This window comes from Charadrius vociferus, unplaced genomic scaffold (genome assembly GCF_000708025.1).
Source record: "Charadrius vociferus isolate BGI_N301 unplaced genomic scaffold, ASM70802v2 scaffold1, whole genome shotgun sequence".
NCBI classification, from domain to species: Eukaryota; Metazoa; Chordata; class Aves; order Charadriiformes; family Charadriidae; genus Charadrius; species Charadrius vociferus.
In genome coordinates, this window is record NW_009647680.1 from 9,423,498 (window position 1) to 9,437,055 (window position 13,558).

Sequence of the window (13,558 nt, forward strand, 5' to 3'; positions counted from 1 at the left end):
AAAAGAAAAAGAAAAAAAAAAAGAAAAAGAAAAAGAAAAATAGAAAAAAACAGAAGACAGCACAGTTATTGTGCAAGAGCAGACAGGTCCAACCAGAGCTGCCTTCAAAACAGCTGTAGATAAGCAACTCTGGGAACCTTCAGATGCAAAACAGTTTGTCAACAGCGCCTTTACCTGTCCATTGCTAAAATCCCAAATGTAAATGAGTTTTACTGGAGCTTCTGTATACACTGAGCCTATGACAGGGAGCAATGAGCTTTTGTTTCCCTTAATACATCTCCAAATGTGTGTTGTTTTTTCCCATGGGTGTGTGGTGGGTTAGTTTATGCCCAAAGGCACAGAGAAAGACAGTAGCTTTTTTCAGCCAATAACACTAAAAATACAACTCATTATTTCTGTACAAAGTCTGTGTGCAGGTGGCTCTTGACCATTTAAGATATATTTGGAAATAACCCATGTTTATTAACATGTGTTAGCTATTTCAACCATTGGCTCTTAAGCATAATTTTGTTTGCTTGTTTCATTATATAAACAGATACATTCCAAAACCCACTTACTGTCTTCTCCATGAGCTCTGGGTTCTCTGCACCTATGAAAAAATCAAGCTCCAACATAACCAAAAAATCTTGATCTGCTTGCTGTCAGGGCCTTCAACACTTGATGACTCCAGCATTTCATTTTAAGTAAAGAAAGTTGAATTTTAGTTCTTTGCTCTAAGGATGGAGCTCTGTGAACCATAACTTTCATGCATACTCCATCCACGTAACTTAGGAGCCAAAGAAACCTGGTGAAATTTGGGACATTTGGTCCCAAACAGATTGGGACCAATCCAGTCTATATGGAATAGCCATCTAAATTTTGCTTTACATACTTCCACGGAAGTGGAAAGAGGCAGATGGTGCTGAAGATAAGCAGGGGAAGTTCTAGTCAACCTACCGTATGGAATCTCTTCCCATCTTGATGGCACAGGAAGCTTGGGTGTCTTCTATGTGTTTTCCTACATGAGTATCTTAAGTCTTCCAGTGAAACTAATAGGAAGACTTTGAGTGTCAGTTGTTCTAGCCATCTTCCAAGGATGGCTGTCTGATAACAACACTTATCCCTTCTGAAATAATTTAGGAATTCCCAGAAAATGGGAAACCTTGATGCTAGGCTGCATTTAGTTTGGGTGGGATTAGCTACTTTTAGGCATCTTGAGAATTTAAGAGGGCTCTTCATTTCAGTGTACGCTCCGGCAAGGACAGGCAAGAGAGGTTTCTCTTTCTGACAATACTCTTTTTAATGTTAAAAAAACCAGGGAACCGGCAGGTTAAGTAGCAAGACACTTAATGAGCACAGAAACCTATACGACTGGGTAGCCCCTGGAAGCGATCAAGTTTGCTGACCATGTGGGATTTCAGGAATCTCCCCAGCATCATTTACATTCATTTTGCTGTCTCCTGTGACTTTTAACATGCTATGAACAAAAGACAACTGATCATATATAGAACCAAAAAGGCATATATTTTGAAAAGCTTTTTCCACTTCTGGACTTCCCAAGTTCATTTTAGTTATACTTTCCTATCTTGTTCTAATATCATTTTACTTCATACATCAAGGTCAGTTCTTAGAGGATACTGAGCAATTAAATGGCTTAATTACAGTGCCTAAATAAATATACTAAGTAAGGAAATTGAAGGTCTGGATAATTATCCTAACACAAAAATCCTTGCTTATTTTATCTTTCTTCTCGCTGATAAGCAGTAGCTGTTATGCTTATTTAAATTTTTTCTCATAATTTTTAGCGCTTCTTTCCAGTCAGTCTTTGAATTTTTGCAGGTAATTCAAATGCTTCAGAACTGGTTGGTAAATGAATTTTCCAAACGTTTTTATAAGACTGTGATAAAGGGACACTTCAGGAGTTCAAGTAGGAGCTAAGTTTATAATAATATCTTCACTAATAGGATCACCATACAGGATTTAACATCAGGAAGAAACAGCTCAGAGAAATAACATGGCTACTGTATTTTTCTGTATGTAGGACAAGAAAACACTGTAATACTGCTGGGAAGTGTCATATGTACAAGATTGTTTGCATGTAATTCTCCCATGAGAATTATAATAGTCCTGTTGAAAGTTTGGGTTTACATTAACCTGTTTTGGGGGGTTTTTTTGTTTTGTTTTTTTAAATGAAAAGAATTTATCAAAAAACTGCCCGGGAGAGAAAAAGAGTGCATGCGGGTGCTGCGCAATCAAAATTTAAAAAGTGCACGGGGAAAACATAGCTCATACGAGTGAGTGCAGAGATAGCCAAAAGGTAAAAATCAGGGTAAAACTGAAGCCAGAGTTGCTCATTAAAGCGCAGTGGAACCGCAGTAACGTCTGCAGAAGTGCCTTGAGGGCTGTTTCGTAAGAGCTTCTCCGCTCCAGCCATTTGGCCGACACACATGTGGACTGCGTAGCAACCTGATGAAAGGCAGCTGGGTCTGCATGGTGCTTGTAGATCAGGGCCTTTAGTCCGAAAAGAACTGTAAGAAAATAGCTGTATAAAATATTGGACGGTGTACAGAAGGTCAAGCCTGTCAAAGAGGTCAGGCAGGTAATCATCAAAATTAGAGATAAAAGAGACCACTATATTACTTATTCTGTTCCCCAGCCTACCGAAGAGTGTTGTTCAGTGCAGTATAACATAAGCACATCTGAGAGTGGGCATTGTTAGACCTCAGACTCTGGAACAGGCTGCCCAGTCTAACTGACCACGAATTTAAAATTAGACTTATTATAGAAGGGACGTCTATGCTATACTAAATAGCTACCTCAGAGATGGACAAGATAACCAACAAGGGCTGTTTGTCACCCAAAACATAAGGATACTCTGCTCTAGATCAAAACCATTACATTTAAAAAAGAAAGCAGGAAATACTTCATCACTACTATGTGCAAATTCCATGTTAATTTTGAGGTAAGCACCTTAGACTGAGAAAAATAATTACCTATGAGTTTGAATACTCACAGCACATACTGTTTCAACAGTCAGGAAAAAAATAAGGACTATGAGTCACCTTGCTGTCTTGCAGAACTTTGATTACTATGTAGTATCAAAAAGATTGCTCCCTATACCATAGGGTGTAATTAATTGCCTTATGGGAGCACCACGCGGCTGGAATTAGCCAGTGATGGGGAAAGGCTGGCAAATCAGGTAGACCAGTAGTGTGTTCTGTTCTGGCAAAACCTGTAGCACACTTTTACGTGGGTTCAGGTGCTGTCTTTCCAAGCACTGAATTCTTTTCTAATACTGCCTTCATCTTTCTGCAACAGCTTTTTCTTGAAGATAACCAATTCCTTTAACTATCCCTCAGAAAAACAGACAGGCTGGGGGAATGAGAGACAGAGAGACTGTCAAGTGAACAAGACCATGGGTATACTTTTCCCTGCATTTAGCTCTACTGCTTATAGCCCACACTACTGTGAATCCTCCTCTGAACTACTGGGGTTTATTTTTTTTTTACAAATAATTCTCATGTGCCTTTTACGTGTTATGTTTTATCATTACCTTTCATCTATCCATAAAATCTCTCTTACTTGGGACCTTTCTTTGTATAGGGACTTGAAAATATTCATATTTTTCACTGAGCAGGGAACCGAACAAAAGTCAAGGTAAAGATTTTTTTCTTATTAGGCAGAAGTCAGTAAAGCAATGATTAGGGTATTCAAACTGCAGCCTTAAAGATCTTAATCAAGGCTTTGGAGAGAAAAAAACAATAACGTCAATGATGTCTCTGAAAGTTTCTGAAGTTTTGCTATTGCATTTGCAAGTTGGCTTGTTGTCTGTTGAAAGACATACAGTCATTTTGGACAAAAAATAATTGTTCCCATTTTAGGACTGGAAATGCCATTCAACAACCTCAAACTTTGTCTCTACCGATCTCCTTTTTTCTTGCAGGTGACTGTTGCTCTTTATTTGCTAATGTTGTTCTAAGCCTGAAACAAATGTAAAGTAAATCACAATTTTTGGTCCAACATCAGTTTTTTTTCTAGCATAATATTGTCATATTCCTGTATAACCTTCTTGGGCAACACCACTGACTGGCAATCTTTCCCAGGAGAGAAGAGCATCACTTACAGAAGCATAGCTATATTTTGGCTCTTTGCCTTAGCAAGAATTCAGGAAGTTTTCAGGGAAAATGAAGCTGAAGTGCAGGTTTATAAGGGGAAATTTTGGATAAGAGCGATAAGGGCTGCACATCATCTTCATAGGTTTTTCCATAAGCTTGTGGTCTCCACTTAGACCTCCCTGGAAACGTAGCACTCGTCCTGCCTTCAGATTGTAGCAAAGGGACACTCTCAGCCTCTCACTGCCTGCAGAACACTGTGAACAGCTCTCCTCCACAATAATTACAGCTACTCGAGTACAACCAACCTCCCCACTCTTACAGCTTGCATTGCAGGAACACCTAACGGCCAAACACAAGATCAAGGTCCTGCTGTTTTGCTAGCTTCACATGCACACAAGGAGAAGCAGCCCGTGTCTCGAGAAGCCTGCAGAATAAATAGACAAAAAAGATCGAAATTACTGGAAGATGCAGGATAGGGCTGATTTTTTAATGAGTTGCACCAGGCACAGGGTATGTGCAAGATTCAAATGCATTCCTGGGGGAGCATAAGGTGAACGTCAAATGAGAGTCCAATGCATAAGGATCACACCCGACAGGTCTGAAGAGCTCTTCCCCAGGTTACATACTGGGTCTGTCCCAGAGTCAAAGGGAAAGGAATTGCACCCGCCTTCAAGCTGGGTGCAGACAGATAGACTTCTGCAAAACAGCGCTGTGCAGAGGTGCTAAGGTGGGCTGCAGCCCCTCTAGCATGGCACCATGCCCCGCTGCCTGTGTCTAGAGCACATTAACTCAGGCTCAGCGTCATCCCAGTGCAGCCAACCTGCTTCCCGTTCAGAGGGAGCCTCACACTTTCTTCTGTTTTCAAGGCCAGAGCCCCAGGGCCAGCTCACAGAAAGAAGCTGCTATGGAAAATAACCTTTCTTGTTAATCAGATCCCTTTAGAAGGCCATCTCAGAAGAGTCTTTTAGCACTAGATTGCCTTGATCTCTCTGCTCAGATGAAGAAAGAGAATGATCTTCTGAACCATGACTCTCAGATGTTGAAGGGAGGCTGTTTGCTTTGTTTGAAATCGTGCACTGGAAAAAAGGTCTTCCCAAAATGAAGGGAGATTAGACAGAATATAAGAATTAACAGTCACTGGAAAATGACTTCCATACAATTTTAGGGATGCAAGCATCCAACCCCAATGGGGATAAGGAGGGGGATCAAGAAGAAATTGTCCTGGTAAGTGTAAGACGCTAAACAAGTACATTCATTAGCTTTATGCAGTGCAAAAATCCAAAGCCAACAGTAATTTTAACAGAAATAGGAACAGATATAATCTCTTTATTCAGGCAACATTCCTTTCACCCCAGATTTCCTCCCCAGAGTGCTTATGGATAGACGGGTTGGATTCTCACTGCAGTATAACTTTGATACCCCTTTGTCACGCTCCAGAGATCTGCAGTCGTATGTTTTCCTTGGACTGTACTTACTCAGGCAGACTACGTTTCTTCCCAAGAGAAGCACAAAATATCATTGCTTCAAAGTTCTCCTTCACTGCAACTTTTATCTCCAGCTGCCTATGCATTTAGTCTCCGCTTCCATTGCTACTATACAGCACCTTTGTCTATGAGCGTGGATGGGAAGCATTAAGACTGCACATGGGCTTTAGGTATTACGGAGCAAACCCATCTGCACACGTGATGGGGCTTTAGGTATTACGGAGCAAACCCAAATATCACTGCTAAAAACATCTCAGAGAGATCGCCTTATCTTCAGGCAGGTTCTGGACAGTAAGCCCAGAGTTCGTGCCACTTTCACTTACACACCTGAGTTAGCATCACCCAAGGCTCCCTGTGTAATCAGTGAAGAGAAATAGGACACTCCAACGCAAACTGCAGACAGGATGAGTGGCCTCTGGAAGACCCTACAGTGACTATGCTGCACGATGTCACATTATCCTTTCATTTCCCCAAATAAGTCCTGGATTTGTCTTAACAACTGCAACTTTTATTCCTTTCAAGGGACGCTCCTTTGTGATTGTCTAGATAACAGGGGGAAATACACATTTTATTTCATAACAGCATAGTTTGCCTTACCATGTATCGTTTTACACACAGTGTATGTAAAATACACCCCCACCGGCCAGGAAGGTCCCAAAGTGTATCATCAATCATGAGCTGAGCTTGTGGATTTTTTTGCTGCCTGGGCTACAGGATGGTTTAGTTTTGCTCCCTGGTAGGTGGGCTCTAATGTCATGCAAGTTTGGTTGGTTTTTAGCGTTCCACAGTTTTGACTCCTTCGGCATTACTTCAGAAGTGAATTTTAGAAAATTAGTGCCAACCACCCTGTGAAATATTTGTGTAAATGTTATTTGCTGGGGCAGGTGAAAAAGTCTTGCAGTGGCCCAGGTATAATAACTCTTCCCTGCTGGGCAAACAGGAACACGAAAGGGTGCTTTGCCTTGACCAAGCATATCAGGAAAAGTTTTGCAAGGCGAGTGTAAACCTTTTTGTTAGCATTAGGCTTAGAGAAAGCAATTTCTACAAAGCCTACAGTTTGGTGTTCAAATAAAGGAAAATGGACCTTTTAGGAGATTTGCATGTAATCATTTGCAGAGAACTTCATACTTTATATTGGGTGTTTTGGATCAGATAGAGCATTAGTGTCAGAATGAGAGAGGCCATTTCACGGGCAGCTCATCAGCCTTCCTACTGATTACATTATTCTTTTACAAGTTCAGTTTGAGTAAAGCTGCACAAGCTTTTGTAATGCTGATCCGTAATTAGGGGCTTGCACTTCCCTTAAAACTTTAGATGATGTGAATTACTTGCGTAAATATTTCACAAGGAATCATATAAATATTCTGTGGCGATTAGGATTGTTTATACTGTCTCTATCAGAAGAGAGTCTGTCTTTCTTGATCCTCAGTTCTTTGATTTTGAAAGAGATACAAGCAATCTCCCATATATTTGGAAATTACATTACCTGTTTGTGCTTTTGAATAACAGCACAATCTCAGCCTTGAAGACTGATGTTTCAGAAAATCGCGTAGCTAACTTGCACAATCTGTTTCTACTGTTGTGCCTAAAAATGAGCAAGCTGAGTATCCGGCTCAGGCAATTGCCCATGTAATTTTCTGAAAATCTGCCGAATTATTTTCTTGTGTTGGCAAAAAAATTTCTGAGTGCGGCTGTGCTGCTCCAGAGCACCCCAAGCCCTGGAGGAACTGCATTTCAGAGGGGAACAATTTCCTCCCTGCTCCTCTCCATCTTGCTCAACGGATAATTGTTTTCTGCTGTTTTGGGTCAGGTTAGTAACTTCAGGAGCTGGGGGAAAGGAGATCTGAGGTCTGGGTTATTTCTTCTTCTTCTTGGTAGAACAATTGCATTTTACCTTCATTTGGGGAATAATTGCATAAGGCCCAAAAGCTCAGCCCATGTACTGTGCTGGGACAGAGGCAGATAAAAGGCATATAGTTTTGGTGCTCTTATATATCCCAGTATCACATCATCGCTCACAAAGCCACCGCTGTTCTAGACATTTTCTACCCAAAGGAAGGTCTGCCCATGGTCTGCCCTGTAGGAACAAGAATGTTCCCGACTTCCTGCTGACTTTGTGACTTCCTTCATAGAAACTGCACCATCCTGGCAAATGGATAAAGAAAATCATTGCGTATCTTCACCGCACACGGGAGGGAAAAAACACAATTTGGAAGAGTAACACAAATCGCCCACAAGGCAGGTGAAGTCCATGTAACATATGTTCTTCATACTCCACTTCAGTCCAAGGGAATTTATTTGTTCCTTCTTAACCTCGCATGGCCCTTTTTCCCCAATATGCCAGTCTTCATACAGGGCATGTGATTATTTCTCATTTCCGAGGCCCAACTACTCATTTCTTAATTTTGGTGACATGGCAGCTGCCCAGGTTTTTCTTGTTAAGATGATATTCATTTGTCCCCTTTATTTCATTTATTTTCCCCTCTGGCTCCATAGCTATAAATCAAATACACAATATTAAATTAAACAAAATAAACATACGCGCAGGTGGAAATTCAGGAAATATAAATAACTAAGAGTAGTTTTCCAAGACTGCTTTTTTAATCAATTCTTAACACAAGATATATATTCCCTGTTAAACTAAGAATGTTGTGACCACCTATTGTTAAAGAACAGCAATAAATCTGCGCAACAATCCCTTACTCCTATGATTCACTGACATGTTTTGCCAGACAGCTAGTTCAGCTTGCTCTTTTTCCAGAGGTGTTTTATGCTGTCCACAGAAAAGGCATGGTATGCTGCCATGAGAGAGGCATGAGTGTTGTTTGTCCGTTAGGAAAATTCCTTCTTTCTCCATCTCTGAGGGAGCGAGGCTCCCGGCTGCTGAGAAAGCAGTCTTTTACCATGTGATAATCAGGGCTTGTCTTCAAATAATATGTCCCCCTTCACCTTGAAAAGCAAAATGCCAGATATTCTCCCACTCCCCTCCTCAACCCAGCAGGATCTCTGATGCCCTGAAATACCAGTGGAGCAAATCACGGCATTTTATATTCTGCTGGGAAGGGAACACTGCCAAGCTGGCAGGGCACTGCCCTTCCCACCTCATCCTGTGTGTTTTCAGCAATCCATCTCAGAGGTGCTGCCTGGGGATGTCCCGATGCCCACTCTGCCTGTCACCTTTCAAATACGGCTCTTTCACATAAGAAGATCTCAGCCCTGCAGCGCTGCTTCATGCTTGGGGCATTTTAATCAGTCAGATATGGTGCGGGATGAAACTGCTTGAGTTTTAGATTTATTTATTAATTAATTTCTTTGATCAGACAGAGGTACCTAAGTGTTTCTGTTGTGTAAGCAGGTCATGGTTTTCTCCAGCGCCAAGACTAGCTACAGTTTTAATATAGATCAATAAGATTTAGTTTCGATGTCAATAAAAATCACTCAAAACCACTGTGCAAAGTGAGGGGAAGACAAAAACAGAAGTGCATCTGTTTACACTCTCTTTCTTTTGACAGGATAATACACCCAGCCAGCACACTACAGAATACACTCTGCTAGCATTTACACAGCCTTCCTATCCTGAAGTGCCCTTCCTTTTAAAGGCCAGAGCTGTAATGTGATGTACTTTGTTGGTAACAGTGCTTACCATCACTGGTGCACCAAAACTGCTGTTATAAACTTTCATAATTTAAGGTTGTATAAGGTTGTATAAAGCCTTTGCAGTGGCATGACTTAATGCAAAAGTTCTTACGTGAGAACTACTGTAGTTGTTGTACTGAGGAAATCATGACGATGGTATTTCTGCCCATCTTCCCCCTTCCTCCATGGTGGGAATTCCGCTAATTTGAATATTTTGAGTGTTACCAACAGTCTTTTAGACTGTTTCAGTGGCTAGAGACACAGTATGCAGATAAACAATAGCATTTTGAAGCAAATTATTTCACTTCTCTGTGCCTCAGTTTCCTCAGTGCCAGAAGTGTAAGTCTGCTCCCCAGAGAATTTAATGTTATCAGCCAATCTGATAACAGATCCCAACATATCCAATAAAAGAATTTCAAAGCTTACATACTTAATGCATGTAAAGCTCTTAAAGATTCTTGGATGAACCTTGATAGAAAAAAGTGCTACGGGAAAAAAAAAAGCTGATATTAATGATTTATTGATTGTAGATAAAACCATTCCCAGTATACTGAACAGTATTAAATCCCATTGCCTTGTGGTATCAGTTCTGTGAAAAGTCAGCATTTGTATATCCACTCTTTTCACCTCTTTTGGGACAAATTGTAAACATATAAGTATAATCCACCAAATACAGTCTATGAAACAATTTACTGTCCTTCATCTAAAAGTATCTCCTTGAGTGTTCTGTGTTCCTGGCAGCCCTTGTATTCACACTAGCATGAATACACCCGTTTTAAATCAGCTCTTGATCTGTGAAGGCCAAATCCTGCAAGAGACCGAGTAATTCTAGAAACACACAGTACTCTGAAATATTACAGCCAAATGTGTAGCATAAACTGAAGGCATGTTTATTGTTTGTCTTACTTTCCCCTAACTATTTGGAGTCTGCTCTGGTCTGTCTCTTCCCTAAATTTAAAGTGGTTGCCTGAATCTTGCAGAGTTCCTTAGTTAAGTTGGGAAACAGATTCTTTGTGTTAATCTATTTCCAAAGTTTGTGTTTCCTAAGTACTTTCATAAATCTACCAGAGACTGTAACACATCTTGCCCTCATTTTTTTAAATCTTAATCTGAAGTACTGGCACAGAGATAAAATAGAAGAAGTTTATGTTCCGTTTTCCTCTGAATATGTGCAAGTAACGTATCATTCATTCAGAGACGTTCAACTTATATTATTCCTGCCTCAAATCCAAAGAACATAATTTTGACTGTTCACTGCAAGCGGATATGTAATATTGTTACAAATTGATGCCAAGGGGCCCATACTTGGAATTCGTTTTGTTTTTCTTTGAGTTAGTTTCCAAATTGCAAGACTGTGCATAATGAATGTGTTATCTAGTCCTTCTGTTTTGTATTTTTGAAGGAGAAGCAGCACATACCACAAAGTGACTTGGCCTACTTGCTCAGGTTCCATAGCAACCCAGTATTGCTGCGAATTCATTTTGTATTAATCAATTAGAAATTTTGCTCTGGCAGCTGGAATGAAAGTTTATGGGCCGAACCCTGCTTGTTTTACTTGGACCTGCAGTCACAGTAAATTCAATGAGATACTTGTCTGAGAAGGGTATGGACTTGTATCTTTCGTCTCTCTCTGGGTTTATTTTCTTGTGAAAAGGTCAGATTTCGGTTTTCTGTCCAAGCAGAGAAAGGAGGCAATTCTCTTAAAGGATCCACAACTTAAGACACCCTCATCTTACAAACAGAGGGGCTGACAGGTTAAAAAGGAAGGTATCGCTTTGCTCCCCATGTGTTTTAACTGTGTGTTGCCAGCGCAGCTGACCAGTGCACACCTTCCACCCAGCAGCTTGTAAAATCTCCTGTTGTGTCCACCCCAATATCAGTTGCCTCAAAAAGGCATTTTCCAGGGAACACAGTGGTACGTGCTGTAACGTGGTTAGTACGGGTGGTTAGAGGGTTCCTGGGGAACCCTCCCTCGTAATGCTCAGCTCCTCCACTGCTGGAAGTGCGTGCAACGACCGTGAAAGCCCACAGGAACTTCTCATGTGCACTCTACAACGGTGCAGTTGATTAAAATCCGAAGTTTTCATTAAAGAGGTTTTCTTTTTTCTCATTAATTTTCTTCTTGCCAAAACTACAATACTGTGAGATGGGGAAAGCCCACACCAAAAAAATCAACCTGCAGCCATGCAGAAATGGCTGAAAGTTTCTCATGTCGGCTGACAAGAGCACTGACATTTTGCTTTTAGGTTTATGATTCCAAATTCAGCTTCTTCTTCTCCCAGTCTTTATGTCCAGACCACAGAGCTCATGTATAGATACGCCAAGTGTGCTGTCTGACCAAACACACAGAGAACATTGAGGATCTACTGTCATTTACCACACAATTGCTTTTTTTTCTCCAGGGTAGTCGCACCATCAGCCTCCTTTTTATGCATTTTTGGGTAAATGAGTCAGACGCTTGAAATAATTTTTTAAATCTAGTTTGTCTCTCTCAATGGCTGGAAAAATGTGTCTTCAAGTCAACAAAGTACACTGAAAAACTGTATGGGTCTACAGGAAGACATAGGTTTAACTCTTTCCATTTCACTCATCATCACACCAGAATTCAGGCTCTGACTGCACAGTATTAGAAATACATGTCATCCCGTTTTGTAACAAATGCGTTGCAAATCAAAGTCACGATTTAAACTTTATTACATGTCAGGGCTCATCAAATCTCCATCGCAAGAAAGAGGATGACGCAGAGCAGACTGTGCTCCTTCAAGAGCACATCAGAGTTAGAGCCGAACCTGCACTTGCCTGTCAGGATCTGTGCCAGGGAAAGCAGTGCTCATCCACTTGCACACACTCCCTTTTTTTTTCGCTGTCTCTCTCCAGCTCCTACGGGTAGTTAACACAATGGGAAGGTTATAGCCTTGGCACTGTAAAAAGGGTCAGGGAGTGTGAAGTGGGCTGCAGATTCCTTAAAAGCTGCATTCCTAAAGGAGGAACTTCTCCGTCTGGAGGGCTGTCAGAAGGAACGAGACCCAGACAGCTCCACTGCTGATGGTAACACAACACACAGGGCTCGCTGCACACTGCAAAGACTGCAGTTCATGCGAGAAAGTATAGGCTCTCTACCGAGGCTGTCTTCTCTTTTGGGTGACCACAGTTAATTCAGTGTCTCTGCGCGCAGGTACAGTCCTGTATTCTCCCCACTTCCCAGGCTTTGCCTCCCATGCCACAAATTCTGCTCTGATTATAATCAGCAATTTATAAGATCTGCATATGCCAGGGAGGTGACATCCAAGGGCTTACCGTGAGGAAAAGTGATGACTGAGGTGGAAGGAAACTTAGCAGAACCAGCTTTGAGGGATTTAAGTGTTAAACCCGTGTTAACTGTTTTGGGTTTGTGTCTTTTTCTAAAGTGTTCATGTTGTGTTTAGTGAGAAATATTGTACAGCCATGTTGTGTGCTATGTTACGTTTAAAATGTGGGGTTTTTTTAGAAACAGATTGTTTTTTAAGTTTGCCATTTTTCTTGTGCTGTTATTCTTTGATGGATTTTTGCATGCTAACATTTCAGTACTTGGGAAAATGTGGGAGATTAATCATTATGACTTTCAGATCAAATGTATCAAGGGGAACGGCTCATGTTTAAATGCATTGTCCTGCATTTTAACCTAGTATATGTCTGTGTTCGTATTCCCCCTGTTGTTATTGATGTACTGCACATATCTGACCTCCGCATTTGCCTGATAGTTTTTTCATCAGTTTCGTGTTTCTGATTTCCTAGTTTTGTTTAAAAATCTGATTGGAATGAGACGCTGATAACCATTAATTATTTACCATATGCTTTTCGAATTGGATCTACTTAACCTCCACGTACCTGACCCGATGTCCTTTCAGTCAGTAGAAGCTGCTCCTTGACCAGGCACAGCTTCATGTGAAGCGTTGTCTAAGAAACTCATCTGATGCATTTCTCGTGATTTAATCAATTAAGTAATACTGCACTCATCTTTGCTTCTGCCCTGTATCAGGGTGTGTGTTCGCTGACAGGCTTCGACGCCACATAGCCCATACCGGGCTCTCCCTTCAGCCCTCGTCAGGCAGGGTTCAGGCTGTTCGCCTTATAAACTCCACAAGGGAACGGTTAAACCCAATCCCCAAAAGGCCTTTACCCTTTCCACACGAAATCTGAAATAATTTACCTCACAACACGCCGCCGGGCAAAACTTTCCCTTCAGTACAAGGCAGCCCGGCCGCGACGCTCGGCTGTGGTTGACAGCGAGCGCCCGCGGCTGGGGCGCGAAGCGCATCGGGGCTCTCTACCATGCCAAAATCTTTAAAAAAAAAACCAAAAAAA

The 13,558-nt window shown here is 41.3% G+C and overlaps 1 protein-coding gene across 1 annotated transcript in view; it reads left to right on the forward strand.

Annotated features, from left to right (window-relative positions):
• TENM4 (teneurin transmembrane protein 4) overlaps positions 1 to 13,558 on the forward strand; it is a 376,063-nt gene that overhangs the window by 78,161 nt on the left and 284,344 nt on the right. The gene's annotated exons all lie outside the window — the stretch shown is intronic.